The sequence below is a fragment of the Pantherophis guttatus genome, chromosome 3, assembly GCF_059756535.1.
Source record: "Pantherophis guttatus breed Tessera chromosome 3, ASM5975653v1, whole genome shotgun sequence".
Lineage (NCBI taxonomy): Eukaryota > Metazoa > Chordata > Lepidosauria > Squamata > Colubridae > Pantherophis > Pantherophis guttatus.
This window is the reverse complement of record NC_142065.1, coordinates 180,191,566-180,215,991: the sequence shown is the minus strand read 5'-3', so window position 1 is coordinate 180,215,991 and position 24,426 is coordinate 180,191,566. Positions and strand designations below refer to the sequence as shown.

Sequence of the window (24,426 nt, the reverse complement as noted above, 5' to 3'; positions counted from 1 at the left end):
ACCTGGACACCAAGGCTGTTGATTTTTGTGTGTGTGTGTGTTTTAGGAATAGGCTTTCAGATTATCTTTTTTTAAAAAAAAAATCTTTATTTACATTTTCCATTAAAAACAAAAGAAAAACAACACATCATATAAATAACAAACAAGACAACAACAGCAAACAGAGAAAAAAAAACAAAAAACAAAAAAGCAAGCATACCTATAAGCAGTACCTTAATAATCTAGTATTCGGTACTGTATATCTATATTATAATCCGGAGAAGACAGAACATCTTGCATACCTTTATAAAACAATTAGGTCTATCTGACCTCACTTTACTTGTATTATATAAGTTTCTCAATAGATATAATTCCTCATCTAATTTGGGTTATATTTTCTGCTTCTCTAGCCACCTATATAATTTTTCCCATGATAAACATATTTGTGTTTGGTCTCTGTCTTTTAATTTTTTGGTCAATTTATCTGCTTCCGCACAGTCTAAAATCTTCTTTATAATAGCTTCCTCTGATGGGATATTTTGATTTTTCCAAAGTTGAGCGTACGCCAATCTCGCCGCTGTGATGATGTGCAATGCAAGATACCGTATATCTCTTTTCATACTTTCTGGCTTGGAGCTGAACAGGCATGTCTCTGGACGCCATTCAATCTTTTGATTTAAAATCTCATTCAGCCATTTTTTTTATTTTTCCCCAGAATTTTACTGCTTTTGGACACGTCCACCACTGATGGTAATAGGTGCCACGCTCAAACCCACATTTCCAGCATTCTGCAGATTGTCCAGTAAACATTTTAGCTAGTCTATCCGGGGGAAGATGCCACCTGTATATCATCTTGTAGAAGTTTTCTTTGTATGCCGTGGAGACTACTAATTTCATATTCTCCCACCAAATCTCTTGCCATTTCTCTAAATGAATTGAATATCCAAAATTTTCCCCCCAGGCAATCAGTGTATCCTTAATTATTTCTTCACCTATCTCTATTTTCATCAACAATTGATAAGTTTTCGAAATCATGCCTTTTTCTTGGCCCATCAAAATTTTGTCTAATTCTTGTAACTTACCATTAATACCTTTCTCTCTATCTTTTTTGTATTTAGATTGAATCTGTAGATAGGTCCACCAGTCCACTTGTACCCCTTGGGAGTTCAATTCCTGTTTAGATTTTAATTTTCCTTGTACATTCAGCAAATCTTTATATGTTAATTTTTCCACAAAGTTATAAAGTTTGGGGTATATCAGTGCTTCTAAGGGTGATATCCAGCACGGTGTTTTAACATAATATTTTTTACTAACTTTTTCCCAATTCCGAATTAAATTATTTCTTATGTAATGTCGGGTGAACCATTTGCTTTGTGGGGTATTATATCGCCAAAGTGCCATATGCTAGCCCTGATGTAGGTTGAAACCTTCTATTTTAAGGAGACGGCTATTACCTAAAGTAATCCATTCTTTTACCCAGATTAACAGAGTGGCTACATAGTAATTCTCCCAACATGGTAAACCCAGGCCTCCTCTTTCTTTTATCTCTTGCATCATATTTTTTTAAATCCTGGCTTTTTCCCCTGCCAGATAAATTTAGTTATTATTTGGTTTAAGTCCATGAAAAATTTTTTAGATAGATTCACTGGGGTGGTTTGAAACAGAAAGTTAAATTTTGGTAGCACGTAGGATTTTACCGTTATTACTCGTCCTAGAAGTGAGAGTTGTATTTTTCCCCATTTGTCTAAGTCTTTTCTTATTTGAATTAGTAGTTTATTGTAGTTATCTTCTTGTATGCTCGAGCATCTACTAGTTAGCCAAATTCCCAAATGTTTGACTTTATTAACTACCTTTAATCCCGTTACTTCCTGTAGGCCTTTCTTAGCTTCCTTTAACATGTTCTTAGTTAATATATTTGTTTTCTTTTTATTGATTAATAAACCTGCTACGGCCCCAAATCAATTGTCTCTAATAAATATAAACAAGATGAATTGATCAATTAGAGGACAAGGAAGGGAATTTAATAAAAGATAAAAAAGGGAAAGAAAAAATTGCAGTGGACTTTTATAAAGAATTATATAAAAGAGAGGAGATCTTAACAGACACGATAAAAAATTATATAGAGAATTCTGATCTACCTAAGATACCCAATTTAACGAAGGAAATACTAGAAGAAGAAATTACTTTAGCTGAGATTGAAAAAGCAGTAAAGAAACAGGGAAATCAGAAAACACCTGGTACAGACGGGCTTCCGGCGGAGTTGTATAAAACAAAGTTTGAGGTTATGGGAGAACATATGAAAGACCTATTTAATGAAGTCCTTGGGAAAGCAGAGATCCCCCATTCATGGAGGGAGGCCAATATTAGCTTAATCCCTAAAGAGGACCCCTCCCCCCATTAGATATAAAAAATTACAGACCAATATCCCTTCTGAATTCGGATTATAAAAATTTTACCACAATTTTAGCAAGCAGATTAAAAGGTTTTCTGAACGAATTTATACATATGGACCAAAATGGATTTTTACCATCACGACAACTACGAGACAATATGAGAATCATGCTAAATATATTGGAATACTATGAAGAACACCCAGGCAAACAGGTCGCACTAGTCTTTATAGACGCTCAGAAGGCATTTGATAGAGTTAACTGGGAGTTTATATTATTGCAGTTAGAACATATGGGCTTTGGACAGAGATTTATAAATGCAATTAAAGCTATTTATTCAAAACAAACGGCCAGACTATTGATAAATGGGAACCTGACAGAAGAATTTCCTATTGGTAAAGGCACAAGACAGGGATGTCCTTTATCCCCTTTACTTTTATTTTATCACTAGAAATATTACTGCGTAAAATAAGGAACGAAGAAAGAATAAAAGGCCTTAGAATTGGTCAACAGGTATATAAAACCCAGGCCTTCGCAGATGATATGGTCTTTATTTTAGAAGAGCCTATAGAATCTTGTTTATATTTATTGGAATAGGCTTTCAGATTATCCATTCCTAAGAACATTAAGGCAAGTTGTCGAAATAATCCTGTGAAACCTCCAGCTTAATATCAGGTAGGAGGTTGACTACTTGTTGGACAATAGCTGCACTCCAGAGTCCTATACCATTTTCAATATGTTTTATGAACAGGAAATGGTTACTACAATATGACCCACTGGTGCTTGGTGGATTCAATTTTATCACTCTAAAACTTAATCACAGTCAAAGAAGAAGGAGATAGATTCTAACTGAGTCCTTTGTTCTGCAATCTGTCCCATTCAAAGAACTGTATAGGGACAGGAGAATGGCATTTTCCATTTATGTTATTTTTTCTACATATCACAAGAAACAGGTTAAAGAAGGAAAGATGGTTCAGTTGTACAAAATGCCTATTCATAAAATTGCTTATATTTAGTGTTAATTTTTGGTCTGATTAGTCAAATCTGTTTCTTTTATTGGAGTAGAACTTCTAAGATATCATCTAATAAGTAAAAACACTAATCTTTATTTATTGGAATATGTTGAAAATACTTATTTACAAAAAATACAGCGTATTTCCACATGTTGCACAATAAGCTACAAAGCACATGTTATTAATAAAGCCATACTTTCAAAAGCTAGTATCATGCTTTATCTTAAGTTTCACCATTTTTACAGATGGTCTAAAGTTTTATATTGTATGTATTGTGAAACCCTTTCCATCTTACCACTCCCTGCCTGATTATTATAAGGAGAAAAGCCAGATATGGATTCTCAGTGTTCTCTCAGTGTAAGTCAGCGTGTTTTTGCTTAGTTATATCCTCACTTCAATGAGCGGCCTAAGAGGATGTTTTAAATAATAGGTTTCATTTAAATAACTAAAGCATTAGTATTCCATATATAAACTTGTGTATATGTGTGTGTCCACAGTATATCTGACAGTATCATATTCTATGCTATCAAAGATCCTACAGATATTTCAATACAACACATTCTTTTTCTCTCCAAATTATACAGTTATCTGCCAAATACTTATGGGGAAGGAGAAGTATAAGTACTAGACTCTGCATTTATAACTAAACAATTTAACAATGTTGCCTGATTTGTCAGGAGACTAAATACACACTGGCTATGAAATGAATAACCATATCCCTATTGTGGAATCAGCATTATGTGATTAATTATGTGATTAAGTGATAGTAGCTCAATATATCTCCCTATCTTCCATACTACATAATGGAAACTGTGCTCAAAATAGACTGTTAATTTCTGTAGAGATTAAAGGTAACCAAGCTACTTTACTTGCTGATCATTTATCTAATTAGCATGTGGATGTATTCACTACAATGATTTTTACTATGAGAAGCCAGATTTATTCCAAAGAAGTAAAAAAAAAACAGAGAATAGCATACTGTGTATCAAGAGAGCCAGTTTGATCTAATGGTTAAGGCACCAGGCTAGAGAGAGAAAGACCATGAGTTCAAGTCCCGCCCTAGCCCTAAAAAGCCAGCAGGGTGAGTTTGGGCAAGTCACTCTCTTATAGCCCAGCTTACATCAGGGTTGCTGTTGTAGGGAAAATAGGAGGCTGGATATGTTCCCTGCCTTGAGTTATGTATAGAAATAATAAAATGCAGGATACAAACAAACAAATAGAATTAGACCACCATAGAATCATCAATAAAAATAAAAGAAACTAAATTATTTTTACTGCCCAGTTGCAAATATTGCAGAAAGCAAACTGTTAGCAAAATTGCAGGTACTTGTGCTGCCTTCTTCCCCTCCCATTTCAGCCTCTTCTCCAACATCAGCACTGTAGAGTTGTCAATAATTCTGCAACCTTCAAACAAGTGTGGGATAACAAGACAGGAGGAAACATGTATTTCTCAAGCTCTGAAGCCACCAGCAAACAGAAAAACAGCCAAATAAAAGGTGGGTTTTTTTTCTCTTCAAAAGGAATGGATGACCCAGGGAAAAAAGAAAAATACAGGCAAAGCGAAAACAAAGCACAACATAGAAAGGTGCAAGTACTCTACACAATGTCCATTAACAGAGAAGACAACAAAAGGCAGAAGAAATCACAGAAAGGAATTAAGGCAGAACTGGATTTGTAAAAGAAAATATTATTACATAATAGTAATAATACAGAATGAAGCATACTTGTGGAAAATGTTATATTAATAGTAGAATAGGTATATTTTAAAGTATATTACAGAAGAAATATTGCAATAACTGAATATCAATAGAATAGAATATAAGATAGAAACAATGGTAATAATAGTTACATATAGATTTGTAAGTTCACATTTAATTTTTATATATTGTATACTTTTTCAAAATAAAACAAAACATACTTACAATCCTTATAGGTAGTGTGTGTGTGTGTGTGTGTGTGTGTATCAAAGATGTAGTGATTGTCAAAGGTCTTTTTGTGGGTCATTGAGTTTGGGTCAATTTAATTAAGTAAAGGAAAAAATATATCCACGTCACGCTACCAGTAAAATCTCATCCCTTTGGACTCTAAATTTACTGTGTTTTTACATTAAACTCTTTTTATTATTTTGTCTTGCAATACCTGTATTACAAAAGTAAACTTTATTTTCCTCTCCTCCCATCCTCTCTTTCATCATTAAAGGACATAAAAACTGAAAAATAAAGTTTTAATTGTTTTAATGAATACAGAACATTTCCGTGCATACATGGATCTAACACGTGAAGCACTTTTGATTAATTGTTGAAGTATTCATGATTCTAATATTTACCAATATTGCAAAATCATAGCCAGTTGAAATGGCTATGTGAAATGATACACATGCCAGTTTTATTAATAGGTAGTTGGATGGCATAACAACAAAAGGCAAATCTTCAGAAGATATCCAGTTAGGCTTCAGATTATCACCTTTATAAAATTGAAAATGTGACTTTCTTCCTTTTTTTATTTCCAGTTGGATCTGGGAAGCAATTAATGTTCATGGAAAATGAATCACAGCATTTGAAATCTTCACTCTAGAACTAAAAGTATAAAGTATTTAAAGTATTTAAATTACAACCATTTAAAGAAAATACCGGGTAGTGATTTTCTTGGATTCCGTTCATAAATATTTGGCCACAATAATATAGGATTCTTACTGTCAATGGAAGGATTCCTTGAGCTGAATAAAGACCAATTATTTCAGATCAGTACTGAAGACAAATAGCTTACATGCCCAAGCCCATCATTATCTAATGTAAGTTGTATTTTTTACAGCAAGCACTTTATTCATTCAAGCCAATTTCTTTCCCTTTATTGCTATATTGCTGATTGGTTTTGGCTGCAATGATAACTTATTATTGAAAAGAAGCAACAAAATAAAATCAGTGCAATGTAGGCTAGTACAATACAGTTTAGGGCAGCACAAAACAATTTTCAGCATACACACTATGTTCTCCTGAAGGTTCCATGAAAATACTCTAAGAGGTTCCTGAGATCACCTGAGCAATGTCCACACTTGCATAGATATTTCATCTGGACAGCTACTTCACAAAGTCCCCCTTCAACTAGTTTAGCACATGCTTAATAATGAGTAGAGTATTTCAACATTTCTTAAAGTTTATTATTATTATTAAAACAAAATCGAACAAGAAGTTGGCATGCTGTGAAAGAAAGCAATAGCCTCAAGAACCATTTGTTCTTGTAATGATGGACCACGGTGGTTTAGTGATTTGTCTGGAAGTGTGCCTATAAGCTTAGAAAAAAACCATCCTGAGAGAAAAGGAGTTAAGGAAACTGTAAGAAACAGCGTGGTCAAATTACTCTCTGATAAATGTAACTTCTTGAGAAATAGGCAATCTTCCCAATGCCACTGCATCTTTGATTTTATGTCAAATTTCAAATTACTCATTGGACAAAAAAAAATTAAAAGGTTTTACTTTATCTAATATAATCCTTACATGATAGATGCATCCCATCCCATTCTGCATAAACTATCCAATAAAATTGAAACTTCTATTTTGTGAGCTCATGTTCAGGATGCTTGAGTATTCTTTTAGAAATTCTTTGGATGATATTTTCAAAAGTTTACCATAATTTTCCGAGGTTGTAAAGAATTAGGGTACATCTCTTTATTACTCTCCTGCCATTCCGACTGTTCATAATTCCTGATTTGAAAATCTCAACAGATGTTCTTGTCCTTTCCTCATTAATGGTGTTTACTTAATTATTATTAGAATAGAATTCTTTATTGGCCAAGTGTGCAGTGGTGGGTTTCCAATATTCTTACCACCAGTTTGCTGCACGAGCATAAGCTCGTTTTGCATGCGCGTCTTCTGCGTATGTGCCCAGCCTTCCGTGTATGTGCTTTGCTCGCTTGCGCACCTTCCATGTATGCGCCCGGCCTCAAAAATGTGCCTAAATAGGATGGCATAGAGGTGGGGCGGGTGGGCGGGCCCACCTGTGATCTCTGCTACGGGTTCACGTGAACTGGTACGAATCGGCTGAATATCATCCTGCAAGTGTGATTGGACACACAAGGAGTTTGTCTTTGGTGCATATGCTCTCAGTGTACATAAAGAAAAAGTAAAATATATTTGTAAAGAATCATAAGATTCTTAATTAAAAATATCTGATTCATGAATGTCATAAATCCATCAGGCTTATTCCAACGTCATAAATTCAGAATAAGTTTCAGAAAGGTACGAAGATTCACAGTGGCAAGAAGACAGGAGCCTTTTTAACCAACACACAATACTGAAAAAATGGCAAGTTAATTTTTCAGAACAGTGCTCTTCCAGAGAGACATCAATTGATATTCCTAGTGAAAAGACATTCAAATTGTGTATCTCTTTCATACTTTACTCTTTAATAGGTTTGAATGGGTGAGTGGGAAAACAAGAGGAAGAAACTTGAGGAAATGTCTCTATCTCAAATTCAATTGAACTACAGTGAATGCGATAGGGAGTTGGATAGTACTATTCTTATGTAGACATTCTCTGAAACAAAGGGAATCTGTCCAGGAGTCTCCAGCTTTGGCAACTTTAAGACTTGTGGACTTCTTCACCCAGCCATGCTAACTGGGGAATTCTGGAAGTTGAAGTCTATAAGTCTTAAAGTTGCCAAGGTTGGAGACCCTATGTTAAACAACATAGTCCCAAATTTAATTCGGTTAGGTATCATCAGTGATTATAGTCTCTTGCTCAATGTCCTGTTAAAGTAGAATCCTCCAGTCCTGAAATTAGCACACTGAGGACCCGTCTCTGCCTATTTATTTATTATTTATTTATTTTATTTTATTTCTATACCCCCCTTCTCCTGCGGGACTCAGGGCAGTGTACAGCCAAGATAAAAAATTGCATATAAAATTTAAAAACAATTTAAAAACAATTAAATAATTTCGGCCCAAGATATTAAAAACCACCCAATTAAAACCGATATAGTAGAAGCCAAGGAGATTGCTGGAGAGATGACTCTACAGTGGCAGGCAGGAGATTCAAATACATTCTTTGCCCATTTCAATCAATCAATCAATCAATCAATCAATCAATCAATCAGAATAGAGTTGTAAGGGACCTTTGATGTCTTCTAGTCCAAGGCCCTATATTATTTTAGACAAGTGATTTCCAGTCTCTTCTTAAAAACCTCCAGTGATGAAGAACCCACAACTTCTGATGGCAAGCTGTTCCACTGGTTAATTGTTCTTAAAAGTTGACCCCTTCCTCTTTATGGCAACGGCTCAAATACTGGCATATCATGTCTTTCTTTTCTCCAGATTAGAAAAACACAAATCCTGCAACTATCCTTCATATGTTTCTGTCTCCAGGCCTTTAATCATCTTAGTTGTGGAAAAAAAAAGTTACCCATAAGAATTTCTTCAAAGTTACATTTTTGTTTTGAAGAATTTCTAAAGCAAATTCTATTTCAGGAAATTTCATAAGAACTGATATGGGCTTCTAATTGGCACTTACCGTAGTTGTACAGTATATTCCTGAAGAATATTTTCAGTTGTTCAAGCAATGGATGAACGGGATGATATTTGCTCTTCATACTTTTTGAAATAAAAGTAAGTTTGAATGAGGAACTTTTTTTATCAACCACAACTATGGACCTCTTTCAGAACACCAATTATTTTGAAATAGTGTTGTTGTTTTTTTGCTTCTGCCATGGAAAAAATTGCAAACAACAGCAATTCACCCATTTCTAAATGGAAAATAGCAGGCCCTTTGTTCCTGATGAGAATATATTATCTTTTTAAAATACAGTAAGTGCTTTTAAGTGAGCTTCCTCTAAAAGTGTGCCTGTTTTCTGGCCTAATCCCAAAGTTCTTTGTTTGCCCAGCCTTTATAGAGCTGGCAGATTCTACAACATTTCTGTGCTTTAAAGCATGGCATTTACTACAATGTATTGTGGAAGCCAGTGTGCTTCCTGATGTAAACGTTCTCACAGGAAGCAATCTTATGAATTATTTGTAAGAAATACAATTGTCAACCCATTGAAACTGCACAAACTGTGTCTGCAAATGAATACAGAGATTAAAGGTCATAGGATATGCACTTCTTTATTTTTATGCCACTCTGATTTATTTTATTTTAAATGGCCATTACCTTCCTCGCTTCAGCTTGAAAATAATCATATTCAGCTTTTTAATTTTGGAACTGATCCTGCTACCTATTAAAATGTAGATTTTGGTTTTTAATTTGATTTCATGAGGAGGGAGGGGGGGATAGATATTCAGAATTCCAATTCAGGACAGGCCAAAGGCAGAATGAAAGCTAAAACCTCTGGGTTGGATGAATCTGGATTGAATGAGTTGAACTTAGACCTCTTAAGGAAATTTCTTAAATTAAAAAAAAGTTAAAGGAGAAAATTAAGAATATATATATTTTCTGGAGGATTTTTCTTTAAAAAAAAGAAAGAAAAATACAGAGAAACCAGGCCTGAACCTACTCCTATCATATCCTATCATATCATTAGATAATTATAAGATACTGACTTTTAAAAAATGAATTATTGATGTTATGTATCTAATTTTGGAGGGAAAATTAGAGCGGGAAAAAGCTCGATGATTATTGGCTAATACACTTGGCAAGTAGATATATAAGGAGAGCTGTTCTATGGGAAAGTTGCTGGATTCTCACTGTACATTAAAGAGTTGTTGTTCACTTCGACCTGTCTCCTGTCTCCTCACTCACCCGATCTAACACTGGCGACGAGGATGGGATTGATGTAGACAGGTTGCGCAAATAAGAGCTGACAACAGAATCCAATCAGGCGGGAAAGTCTGCACGAGCCGAGCACAGCAGAGAAATGTCCGCCTTCATACCGCCAACGCCATTCAATCTGAAAGAAAAGTGGGGATTGTACATGACGCAGTTTGAATGCTTCCTCGAAGCAAATGACCTCCAAGGGCTGTCCAACAATTGAAAGCGAGCCCTCTTTTTGAGTCACTGTGGCCCTGAAGTGTTTGACACGGCCGAATCGCTTTCAGAGCCAACACCAGTGCAGTCTGTATCATGGCAGGTCCTGCAGACCACATTGAGCACACACTATGCCCCTGTGTCATCCAAATTTGTTCAGCGCTATGAGTTCCGGCAAAGAGTCCAGAAGGAAGGAGACATACATGGCAGCGCTATGCAAGGCCGCCACACACTGCGAGTACTGCGATCTAGACGATGTCGTCCTAAAGCAACTAATATGCGGAGTCCGGGATATTCACCTCCAGAGGCGACTGCTGCCAAGACAAACCTCACCCTGCACATTGCCCTAGATGAAGCCAGAGTGCATGAATTGTCTAACAAGGCAGCAGAATCCCTATAGCGGCCAGCGCCACCCCAGGCAGCACAAAAATCTACTCCTGTCAACAGAGAATCAGCCCTGACTGATAGCAATGAAGAAGGCAATGAGGACGTCTTCAAAACGGACAGAAATAAGTGGGTTGATGATGGCCAGAAAGAGAGTTGTGCTAGCTGCGGGGAATTCCATCAGAGACAGACATGCCGATTCAAAGATGCCATTTGCAAGCGCTGTGACAAAAAGGGACATTTGGCGCAGGTGTGCAGAACGAGTTAACCGTCCAGTCACAAACAGAGAGCATTCGCCAATCAAGCCGGCCAGCTGTGACCGCATAAGGATGGAAACATCCAGCAAAAACGAGGTGCCTATTCCAAAACACCTGAGACATTCCAGACCCGCATCGGCCAAACTACAACATCCCCGGAGAAAAAGCTGCATGTAACCGTCGAAATTGAGGGATCCCCATGCCAAATGGCTCGTCCATCACCATGTCCTGGGCCAAGCTAAAAGCAGCAATCCCAGACATCAAAAAACACCAGCTGAAGCACCAGCGCTTAAGGCTAAATGACTACCAAGGAAATTGCATTCCCGTTGAAGGTTGTGGGACGTTCCAGGTGAAATTCAGCCATTTCAACAAGTGGCTGCCCATCACCGTGGTCAGCAGACGTCTACCAAGCCTCCTAGGACTCAACTGGTTCAAAGCCCTGGCCACGGGGGTCACCAGAATCCACTCTACTAGCGGCAGCCTGATGGATGACCTACTCCGCGAATTCCAGGATGCTTTTGATGACCATCTTGGAAAGTATGTGGGGACCCCTATTTCTTTTAACCTGGACCCTAATATAGCCCCCATAAGAATGAGGGCAAGGAAAGTGCCATTTGCGCTTAAGCCTAAAATAGATCAGGAGCTGGATAAGCTCATACGGCAGGGCATTCTAATACCGGTCGACCATGCAAAATGGGAGACCCCGATAGTCACCCCTCTCAAATCTGATGGGTCAGTGCACATCTGTGCCAACTATAAGTGTACCCTAAACAAAGCCCTCAAGCAAAGCGCCTATCCTGTCCCCATTTTGCAGCACCTACTCCATTCCTTGGGCCCCGGCAAAGTTTTCACTAAACTCGACTTTGCGCAGGCGTACCAGCAACTGCTGGTAGATGGTGCTACCGCAGAAGCACAGACTATAGTAACACATAGAGGTGCCTTCAAATGCACAAGACTACAGTTCGGGGTAAGTGTTTCCCCTGGACTATTCCAAAGCGTGATGGAACGTCTGCTGCAAGAACTATCGGGGGTCATCCCCTATTTTGATGACATTCTTGTCACTGCAGCAGACGAGCAACAACTAGGGGACCATCTAAGGCGGGTGCTGACTATTTTTAGAAACACGGGACTGCGAGTTAAAAAAGACAAATATCAAATAGCAGCGCCTGCTGTTGAATTTTTAGGGTACAAGGTTGATGGGGCAGGCATACACCCCACGGAAAGTAAAATCAGAGCTATCCACAATGTGCCAACCCCATAGAACAGGGCGGAGCTACAGTTATTCCTGGGACTTTTAAACTTTTATTTGATTTTCTTAAAGGACAAAGCCACAGTGGCTGAACCACTCCACAAATTGTTAGCAAAAAAATCCCTGTGGGTTTGGGGTAGGGCATAAACCGAGGCGTTTGTAGCTGTCAAGAGACTCCTCTCAGCGGACAGCCTCCTCATCCAACACAATGAACTGCTTCCCCTTGTCTTAGTCTGCGATGCCTCCCCTTTTGGCGTGTGGGCTGTTTTGAGTCATAGACTGCCGAATGGACTAGAAGTCCCCATCGCCTATTTCTCCCATATCCTATCCAGCGCTGAGAGAAATTACAGCCAGCTGGACAGGGAGGCCCTGGCGGCTGTTACGGAGGTTAAGAAGTTTCATGAGTATCTGTTTGGAAAAACTTTTGAACTTGTTACTGATCATCAACCCCTGCTAAGACTTTTGGCTGGAGATCACCCCACTCCGGCAGCCATGTTCCCCAGTCTGACTAGGTGGGCTATTTTTTTGGCTGCCTACTCTTATCAACTCATCCATCGCCTGGCACCCTCAGTCGGTGCCCGCTGCCAGACTTGCTGAAGGACCCGACTACAGGCATTCCTATTCTGCTTATTGACTCTATGGACTCTGGTCCTATCACTTCTGCTGAAGTTGCAAGGGCCTCTGCTAAAGACTCTGTGTTGCGAACTGTTATTGGCTGGGTGCATAGGGGGTAGCCGAAAGACCCCGTTGGTGGATAATTTAAACCGTTTATCTGTAAACAACACGAGCTGTCTATGCAAGGCGGTTGTTTGCTATGGGGTGACAGGGTGGTTGTTCCCCAGTGTCTAAGGGAACAAGTGTTGACCACATTGCATATTGGGCACCGGGAATTGTGAGGATGAAGAGATTGGTGAGGAGCTATGTATGGTGGCCCAGTATGGACGACAGCATTGCTGAATGGGTGGCCAAGTGTACCCCCTGTCAAGAATCTCCCCCCACTCCCCCCATGGCCCCATCCAAACAGTGGGAAAGGCCCCGGGGACCATGGTCCTGCATTCATATCAATTTTACTGGCCCATTCCATGGTCAAACCTTTCTAATCGTGGTGGATGCTTATTCTAAGTGGCTGGAGATAAAATTAATGCACTCCACCACTGCGGAGGCTATAATTAAAGCGCTCCGGAAACTATTCACCACGCATGGGCTACCGGACACCCTGGTGTCAGACAATGGGCCTCAACTCACGGCTACTCAATTCGAGGGGTCCCTAGCAGAGATAGGGGTCTGTCACGCACTCACAGCACCTTTTCATCCGGCCAGTAATGGTCAAGTGGAAAGATTCATGAGATCAGCCAAAGAAGACTCAGGCCGGGGGACTGGCAAGCCAGGATTGATACCTTCCTGGCAGCCCAACATGTTACCCTGTGCATGGCAATGGGACAAAGTCCCGCAGAGCTTTTAATGGGCTGGAGACTCTGCTGCACCCTAGATAGGCTACACCCCAATTACTCCCCTGAGGGGTACATGGAAGCCAAAAGTAAGACTACAAGTTTCTCTATTGGGTCCCCGGTCTTTGCAAGGAATTACACCGACGGCCCCGTCTGGGTAGCTGGACAGATCTCTGACATTACCGGGCCCAGATCATACATTGTCGAAGTCGGTAATGGAAGGGTATGGCGCAGACATATTGACCAGTTAAGAAAACGTCTAGGCCAAACAATGCCCAACGAGCCAGGTTATAAAACAGACAAACCAGTCCCTGATTCACTAATCATTCATCCAACAGCTAACTCAAATCCAAAGTGGCCGGAGGATTTACCTGATGACTTTGGTGTCCACTGCCACCTCGAGAAGCCAGGCCCATCCAAAGAGTGCGACGCCCATAAAAAAATCCAGGAGGTTCCATTGGCTGGGTTAGGAGAGACAAAGTGTCCCTCCAACCAGCCCAAATCCCCGCCTCAGACTGAATTGCGCAGGTCAACTAGAATCAGGGAACGCCCTAGTCACCTGCATGATTATGTATGTAAATATCTGTCTAAATGCCTTCTGGGAGGGAAGGAGTGTTATGTATCTAATTTTGGAGGGAAAATTAGAGCGGGAAAAAGCTCGATGATTATTGGCTAACACACTTGGCAAGTAGATATATAAGGAGAGCTGTTCTATTGTAAAGTTGCTGGATTCTCACTGTACATTAAAGAGTTGTTGTTCACTTCGACCTGTCTCCTGTCTCCTCACTCGCCCGATCTAATAATTGATATTGCCAAAGTTATACTTAAAATAAAAACTATAAAATATAGTTAATATTGCCAAAGTTAAAGTTATTACGTATTATGTTTTAAATTTGGAATGCAGATTTTTCCTTATAAAGATCTTTACAGATCTGGCACAGTTCTGAGTAGGTAAGAGGTCTACATAGACAACAGCCTTGTTTGTAATTCTTAGTAGACATGGGCACATAGAAACATCAGCTACCCCTGCACTGCTATTATTTCTATTGCCAGAAATAAGACAATGGAGGTTGATGTATATAAACCAACTATTATGAACATATGTTAACTAAGCTTTTCTATTTGTAAGGAATCAACATTTGAAGGGTCAACCTCAGGGCTGAAAGCTAACACATGCTATGAACAGATGTCCTGTTAAGTACTTCTTTCACTTTGAATAAAATTGTAGATCAAAGGACTGCAGAGGTGGGGGTGCTTAGACTTCAGTAGATTAAAAATGTAGCAAGGAAAAAAAAGCTTTGGGTTTGCTAATTCCATGATCTATCACATCTCTCCATCTGTGCAGAAATGTGTGGGTGTTAGGAGTAGCGGGGAAAAAGCAAGCTTGGGTGTTAAAAGATTCAAAGACAAGTTGATCTGAATGCATCTAAGCTACCATAAATGAAATGATTTGGCTACGCGTGCAAAAGATACCTGTTGGTAAGTATCTATCATTGAAATGTAGTATTCACATCCCAACAACCATCAGTAAGTCTAATGTTTTAGGAAATTATAGCATTGTGACCTAAAAATATTTGCAATGATAAGAGTGTAAAAAATACAATATGTGCATGCAACACACACACACAAACAAAAGTTATTCATCTTTCGCTTAGCATATGTGAATCTAGTCACTATGGTTTGTAAATTATAGTTTGTTTAACATATAGACACAAAGGGTATTAATTTATTCAAACCATAGATTAGCATAATATACTGTAGATGTAAATATTTAATAATGGGTTTTTTTTACTATTATCACCAAATGCAGTACTGTAATACAAGTGGCTGTTCTTTGCTCCTTTGAGATGATTTGGAGGAATGATTTTTCTCACAAGAGGAAAATATAATGTAATCCTCTATGTTGAGGTTCTTCGCATAGCCTCAAAGATCTTACTTGGCTGGTTCGGGAGCTAGAAGAGGCTACCAAGAGTTGCTTGAAAAAAAGCCCTGCCTTCTGCATGGGAACCGAAATCTCTTCAGCTCTGAGAACTGCTGGATGAGGATCTCAAAGTAATATGAAATTACCAACCCCATCAACTGCATTAGCATTAGAAGTAAGGATAAGATATATATCTTTACAAAGCAGCAGTAAACATAATTCAGGTCTCAAATTCAACCCAACACCAAATAAAACTAAAGGTAGCAATACTATCATTACAGTTTGCATCTCATATCAATTTGGATTTTTTTTTTTAGCTTTGCAAATTATGTTAATTCTATTTTGGACATTTTCCTTAGTACAGATGACAAAAAGAATCACAAAGTATATCTTAGTTTATAATAAGAAATGATTTATTTGTGCCTTATTAAAATTTTCTATTTTTCACTAAAATGTTTGTAAAAATATCCATAAGCAAAATCTTTTCATTTATAGAGCATCCAATAGTCTTTTTGACCTAAATTATTGCAGCTTCATTTATATTTCTAGCTGAGCTATATTTATAAAATGCTAAATATAGCTGACCTCATATTAATTCTTTATTTTGAACAGACAGTATACGAATAAAATAAAAAAATAACCTGTGGATTGTATAAGGCTGCAAAGAACTTCTTAATCTCAAAATACAGTGATCATAATTATTAAATTCACATCATGCTGAAATTATGGAACATGGAGCTTCTGGAAATCCCTGTCATCTTTATTTACAAGGTCCTCAGATAAAAATATACAGAGGTTAGTATTGGATGTATAGCAAATCGCTGATTGCAATGAGTTTTCTAGCAGTCACAGTTGGAATCAAGTTTCACAAGGAGCACTTATTGTGATTTCAACTTCCTACATGTATCAACTTCCTACATGCTAGATCAACAGGGTTATATCCAGGAGGCTTTGAACTGCAACAAGGTCTAATGTGCTGATATTTTCTGGTCATCGGCTGGTCAACATTCTTGCTACAATAATTCCCCCTTCATTAAGCATTCTTTCATAGTTGAAAGTTGCCGGAATAGTTGATATTTGTCTGGAAAAGATTACAGTACACACATGATTTTCACTTCTTCCTCATATGCAAATCCTCTAAAGCACATATGTAAGCACATACTTTAAATATTAAGTTCCATGTCTCATGGTTACCCTTAAAGCTATGCTCAATAGCTTTAATAGTTTTACAGCTGCAGATACCCTAAAGTAACTGAGGGAGATGGTAGTCTGGAAGGGTAGCAACATTCTCCTTCTACCCTTTTATTGCCCTTGGCACTCTTGAGTAGGCATAAAGTCTGTAGAGTATAAGACACTGCCAGGTAACCACTGCTGCTGCCTTGCAACTCTGGAAAGGAGAAAATGGCACAAAAAGATGATATATTGAAATAGACTAACATGAATTTCTCTCTGGAAACTGTTTCAAGGTGCAAGTACTAATACTTGTGTTTAGCAACCACAAAATCTGCAGAATTCACAGATAATATTTTTCTTTTCATCTCTTTGCCTATAGGAGTTAAACTTGTTGGGTTTGGTTTTTTTTTTTTTTTTGTTAATTGCTAAAGCAAATACATTCTGTCTATACAAAGTTGATGGCCAGAAAAAGCTTTCTATGGAGAAAGAGACATAATTCTGTAGGAATTATCTAGGAACTATTGACACATATCTTTAGTTGTCAATGAAAGGATTGATTATGGTATTTTTAAAAACCTTAAATTATTTGCATCCAGGATACCAGGAATTTTATTTGCCATCCCACACCAAACAGTCTACTCCCTATCCTTCTTCAAAGATGAGAACTAACTGACTGATTGATTTGGCTAATATATGGCTCTGTTGAAAATGTGGTCTACAAATACTATTACAACACAACTTGAAAGAAAATGCAATAATGCCATACAACAAAGAAAGTCCTGATATGTCACCATTTGAAGTAGCAAAATCTTCAAATGTGCCCAAATGTCTTTCCAAGGAGCCATGTTTCATTATCATCCCTATGAATTCACTACTATGAAATGTACTACTTAGATTAAGGCCAGTTTATATGTAGGTCTATGCAGAATACTCTACAATACTGTTTCTCAACCTTGGCAACTTTAAGAAATGTGGGCTTCAGTTCTCAGAATTTCCCAGCCAGCATAGGGTCAGGAAGGATGGTGACAGCATGACTGTCTGAGGAATTCTGGAAACTGAAGTCCATATATCTTAAAGTTGCCAAGTTTGAGAAACACTGCTCTACAATGATCCAATCTCTAGGACTCAGTTTTCTGGAAATATCGCAAGTAGCACACCCTGTCTAAAGTGGATAAAGTACTTCTAGCTACAGTTGTCCCAAGCTACTGTTTTTGCAAACTCTGAAAAATATTATTCAGAATTATATTTAATTCAGATTCCAGAATTTCCTTCTAACTTACTTCCCCCAGTGATATTTAACTTGCATCTTAAGTAAGACTTTCTTAATTGATAAATATAATACTGCTACAAAGAATTTCTAATTATAAATCTCTAGAATGTCAATGTATAATACCCTAGAATTTATTCAGATATTATGGCTCAAAGGATTTCCAAATGTTGTTTTTGCTGAGTATCACAATGTCAGACAGTTTGGATAGCAGTCTAGCATAAAAGTATTTTGGATATTTAACAGTCACAGTTATAGTTCAGTTTTAGAAGTTGTGATATTTGACAACATGACAAATATTTTAGGAACTTTAAATAACACAGTTGGTTAATACAAGTATGATAGTTACACTTTCAGTGTTTTTAATCTCCCAACTGCAGCAGTTAGGCAGTAACCAACAGAAAAATTAATGCCAAAAGTGGTGATTAAAAGACAAACGAAAAAGAGAGATGTAGAGAGAAAGTTTTGGTAGTAGTATGGGCATAAAGAAGTAACTTGGTGCATGTATAAGAAAGAGCATTAGTGCATTTGAGTTTAATGGCTGCAATCAACATTGAACAATGTCTTTTATATATGGCAAAGTCACTTTTTGTCATGCAAATTATTCAACACTATTACAAAATGTGCTCTGGAAAGATTATGAATGCCTTTTAGAATGGCATTAATACTGGTTGAAAAGCTTTGCTTGTTCCAAGTTTCAAAACCAATTCAAAAAAAAAAAAACCTATGCAGAAATTATTCTAAATTTTCAGTCAGAAGTTATTTGGTTCAGATCACAAAAGACAAGCAATTATAATGGGGAAGATGTATTTCAGAGATAAGCCAACATTAAAAATGTAGAAAAGAATCTATATACTGTAATATAATATAATAGGATCAACAATGACAGCTTGAATTGCAATATTTGCCAATTTACTGTCAAGAACAATGATCTACAGAAGGGACAAATGATTTCTCATTTATAAGGAGTTATGAAAAGTTTACCTGTACCTTTATAACTATAAATACTGGTCTATATACAATATAGTTATATGAATGATGAGAAAGAGTTGGTCAAAATTTATCCTTCTTTTTGACTGAATTGGTCCTAATAATATAGTACATAGGATTATTGATATAAAACTATTACTGCCAAATAGAGTAGAAGAAGAGAAAGGAAAAAAATGTATCTTAAACTTTCAATCTATAGTTGGAAATATGCCACAAGAGAAGATGAAGGATTTATTAACAAGAGGCCCAAAGGGTCATAATATTTTGGTTATAAGTAGAGTCCAACCAATCAGGTAAGCTTCACACAGAAGGTCACATAGAGTATTGCTCCAAAAGAGAAACTAAAGCATAAAATTTAAGAATAAAAACGATAAATAATCTAAAAATGTTGAACATTCCTGTATTGGCTGCAGATAAGGCACATAAGGCAACAAAAAGTTATGATTAGGAATGTATCTGAAAGGATAAACATCAGGTTTTTAATGACAGAGGTCTAAGAAATTTGAGGGCTTTCTTGAGCCATATGATACGGTCATGTGATAATTTAATATTTCTTTTGGAATTGTATATTAATGTCTAGAGATTTATGGAAAAATCTTTAAATGTTAATGTAATATTGACTATTTGCAAAGTTTGGTATTTGACTGTTAATCAGGAATTGGAGTTCTCTCAATCATAAACAGTGGCAAAATAAAATTATACTAAGAAATTGGAAAATGATATTATTCCAAGTGTCAGCAAATGGTTGTTGGAAATGTGTGGTCCATCTGTTTTGGGAAAGGCAGTATTTTCAACTAATCAAATGATGCAGCAATATGAGTTACTATAGCAGAGATTCTAGGATGTCTTACAATAACATCTTCTATTTTTTTAATAGTAGTGAATTCATTGCTAAGTCAATGACTATTGATAAGTATTATGTGTGTGTGTGTGTGTGTGTGTGTGTGTGTGTTTAGTTTGTACTTTTAAAAAGATTGATTTACTACATAGCTGTAATTTTAAAAATTAGCAGGAATATAATGAATACATGGTCAAAACAGTGGTGGGATTCAAAAATTTTTACCACTGGTTCTGTGGGCGTGGCTTGGTGGATGTGGCTTGGTGGGCATGGCAGGGTAAGGTTACTATAAAATCTCCATTCCCTCCCCACTCCAGGGGAAGGATACTGCAAAATCCCCATCTCCTCTCGATCAGCTGGGACTTGAGAGGCAGAGAATAGATGGGGGCGGAGCCAGTCAGAGATGGTATTTACTGGTTCTCCGGACTACTCAAAATTTTCGCTCCCGGTTCTCCAGTACTAGTCAGAACCTGCTAAATAACACCTCTGATTTGTAAACTTTTTCCTTAGGTATACAATTTTGAGATGTTTCTGATATGACAAGCAGACTAAAAATGGATTAAATATATACTTATGCATTTTGCAAAGAAGCTATGCATCAAACACCTAAATGCATATATTGAAACTAACATAATTTGCACATTAGTCCTAATCTATATCGAAATGGAAAAGATAAACAACTTTTAAATATTTTTAAGATATATTTTAAAAGATGTTCTAATTACCTTATATTTTTCTTAAAGACTTTGTATGTATGTTTTCTATCGCCCACCATCTAAAACTAAATTATGAGGCGTTGGACTTACCATGAACGCCATTTCTCTGGGGGCTGCGGACTGGGTCAGGAGTGGGTCAGGAGTGGGATGATCCCAGATGGTCTGACCGGATACTGAGTCTAATTGAGCTGGCCACGTCTCCTCACATGTCCCCTGCTTCCAGTTTATGAGACGAAGATGGATCTGAAAGACAAGCTCAGGCAGACAGTCATAACAATGCCCCCTTGGCTTGCAGGCAGGGAGGGGCTGACCCACTCCGCAGCCCCCGGAGAAATGGCGTTCACGGTAAGTCCAATGCCTCTTCTCCCAGCAGGCTGCAGAGTGGGTCAGGAGTGTGATATGCCCAAGCTAGGTCGCCTTACGGGTGGGAAGCCTGCGAGGACGATGCCCCCGAGGCTAAATCCACCTGTTGGAGGACTCTCCTGCCGAAAGAAGCTTCCGCGGAGGCAAAGACATCCAGGTGGTAGTGTTTAATGAACGGCACCGGAATAGTCCAGGTGGCAGCCCTGCATATTTCGTCTAGGGGAGCTTGCGTGGCCCAAGCAGCGGTGGTAGCTGCACTATGCGTGGAGTGCGCTGTGATATTTCTGGGCGCGGGAAGGGCCTGCGCCTCATAGGCCCGGGCAATACAGGCCCGGATCCAACGTCCGATAGTGGCCGAAGACACCTTAGAGCCTAAGGAGCTTGGCTGAAAGGAAATGAATAGAGCCTCAGTTCACCTTGAAGGCGCTGTCCACGAAATATAGATCTTAAGAGCTCTGCGGACGTCTAGGGTGTGCCATTTACATTCCAATGGATGACAGGGTCTCGGACAGAAATTAGGTAGAATGACCTCTTGTTCCCTGTGAAAGCGGGAGTTCACTTTGGGGACAAACGAGGGATCTAATCTAAAGACAACCCTGTTGGGATGAATGACACAGAGATCAGGCCGAGTGGAAAGGGCCACGAGCTCGGAGATGCGTCTGGCCGAAGTCACGGCCACTAAAAAGGCCACCTTGAAGGTGAGGAACCTGAGGCTTGTAAGGGCCTGTAGCACCCGTGGAAGGTCCCAGGATGGGTACCGATGTACTACGGGTGGGCGAATGTTGCGTACTCCCCTAAGGAACCAGTGGCTAGAGGGGTGGTGGGAGAAGGGGGGGCCGTCCCTGGGAGACAAAATTGTGGACAGGGCGGCAACATGTTGTTTGAGTGTATTGAGCGCTAGACCCTTGCGGAGCCCAGCGTGCAGGAAATCCAGGACCTGTGGGACAGATGCTGAAACAGGATTAATCTTGTGCGCTGAACACCAAGAGATAAATAGTGGCGGGAGGAGAATCAGCCACGGAAGGCTGATCTGATTCTTCTGGAGACAGCGCCCGGGAGAGGTCAAGATCTTCATCCTCTGTCTGGTCAGGAGACCCAAGGGTGGCCTGAATCGAAGGACAGTCCTGACCTGCTCTCTCCCTTTCAGCCTGTAAAATTTGACGCTCCAGGGCTTTGTGGCGCCGCTGGAGGTCCTTTAGTTTAGTCTGAGAAGGCTGATGGGCCTTCCTTCCGGAAGATGACTTAGAAGTGGCCTTTTGGCCAGATTTAGTAGAACTATCTTTAGGTTGATCCGCCATTACACACAAAGGTGTTGAGACTCTGGTCCATTTTTTTTCTTTTTTTGCAGGAATTAATGAAGGCTCTGCAGCCGAATAGAAAGTCCTGCTGGTCTAGTTCTGCTGGGAAGGGCAGAGGAAGCTGTGAAATTCAGCAGCTCCGTGTCAAACGATGGCCGCAGCTGAAAGAGGGAATCCCAAGATAGCCGCTTCCGATCCCTAAAATGGCTGACGCGCGAGGGGAAAACGGCCACGATGCAAATGGCCGCCTCCTGATCACTGAAAGCAAGCGCCAACCGCTGTCTCCGCAAAAGCCCTAATACCTGAAAGAGACCCTCAGCGAGCTTGGTTGCTGGCTGGAGGGGCGTAGTAACTGTTGCGGCAGCAGCGAAGCGGCACAGGTTAAAGCGGCGAGTGGAACTCTCCAAGCTGCTGTGATCCTCCTCACTGCTGTTCTCCGTCAGCTGGGCGTCGGTCGAAGATGGGAGAACAAAGGCGGCGGCGATAGCGGAGAGGGTCAGCGGAGCCGCTAGAAGAAGCCGCTAGACCTGAAAGCCTCTCAGCTGTGAGGCGGTGGTGGTGCGGCGGTGGCGCGGTGGCGGTGTTTCCAGCCTAAACTGGAATGGCCAGCACGCACAGCAATAAGGAGAAATCACAGTCGAATTGAAGCAAAAAGGAAGAAGATGAAGGCTGGAGTGAGGAGTGAGATAACTCAGAACACGTCTGGCCAGATCCACTGAGTCGAAGAAACTGGAAGCAGGGCACACGTGAGGAGGCGTGGCCAGCTCAATTAGACTCAGTATCCAGTCAGACCATCTGGGATCATCCCACTCCTGACCCACTCCGCAGTCTGCTGGGAGAAGAATACATTTATCTGTTACAAGTTTCAAATGAAAGCAGAATGAACTGTCAATAAGTACAAAGCTTTCTAAATCAAAGTCTAGTCCCAACAGAAATAGTTCTGCTATGTTTCTCAAAAATGTTAGTTTAATTTCTTTGTCTTTGCATTTTGTGTCTTTTTGCTGTTAGTTATATGAGTAGATATTTCTAAAGTAGAAATTTGAGTAGGTATTTCTAAATTTCTACATAAAAGTAAAAAAGGAGTGCTGAACCAAGCCACTGTGAAACCATAAAATTAGAATGTTTTTCAAGGAAGGCAATACTTTGCTTCAATGTCACTCCCAGCTCACAACTGAGAACCCTTGCTGTCATGCACAGAACACTGACGTACTGTATCTCATAATCTTCATTATGACATGGGACTTAAACAGATTATAGCATTTCTAAATAGGAGAGGAGACAGAGAAGAAGCTCTGTCAAATCAGCTAAGGCAGCTGGGTTTCTCTGATTAAGCTAGGCTGTAAATCTGAAAATCTCACTCACAGAGATCAGCCAAATTTGTTTGAGTTTGCTAGCAATGGAGAGTTTTTATTAGTACTGTGAAAATCCTTTGAATGAATTCATTCAGAACATATGGATGCCCATATAAAGCATCACTCACTTTTCAAATAATTAAAGCACCCATGTCTTTTCCCTGGCTTGAATAGCAGCCTCAATCACTAGTTAAAAAAGAGGTGGTAACTGGCTAACTGTTTAAAAAGTAGTTTTTTATCAATAGACAATGCATTCTGGAACATGAAACTGGATAAAAGTTTTACAATTTTTGTTTTACAACACAGGCAAAAAAAACCAACAACCTATGCCATTAAAAAATTGTAAGAGAATGTGGGAAGATAACAGTGTTTAATTATAACAATAATTAACAACATCTAATTCTTAACAATCCAATCTTAGCATACAATACTATCATCTAATTGTATTCTTCTTTTTTCCTTCACTAAAAAAACCAGGTTCTAAAAGAGACACTTCTAAACTAAACCCTACATGTCTATTTAGAAATGTATGGCTTTGCTCAATAGTGCTTACTGGGCATTGTGAGTGACAATAGAATAGAGTCTGTCTTGAAAAATAGCAGAGTCTTCTTCAATGAAAGTAATTAAACAGAGGCTAACTGGATATCAGTATTTTTCAAACTTGACAATTTTAAGATCAGTGGACTTTTAACTCAAAGAATTCCCCAGCCAGCATGCCAATTTTGTTAAAGTTGCCAAGTTTGAAAAACAATCTTGTTTGTACAAGTGTTACAATCTTCTCCAATCCAGTCAGCTAGATAGGGTGATGTATTGTTATAATGTTGCAATAATGATG

The 24,426-nt window shown here is 38.8% G+C and overlaps 1 protein-coding gene and 1 long non-coding RNA gene across 3 annotated transcripts in view; both read right to left on the bottom strand.

Annotated features, from left to right (window-relative positions):
- Positions 1-24,426, bottom strand: part of KCNB2 (potassium voltage-gated channel subfamily B member 2) — a 175,861-nt gene that overhangs the window by 101,310 nt on the left and 50,125 nt on the right. The window lies entirely within an intron of this gene.
- LOC117672884 (uncharacterized) lies at positions 16,334-23,361 on the bottom strand. The gene is made up of 2 exons (XR_004593408.3): positions 22,542-23,361; positions 16,334-16,675 (listed from the first exon to the last, which is right to left on the bottom strand). It is a non-coding gene; the product is annotated as an uncharacterized LOC117672884 (long non-coding RNA).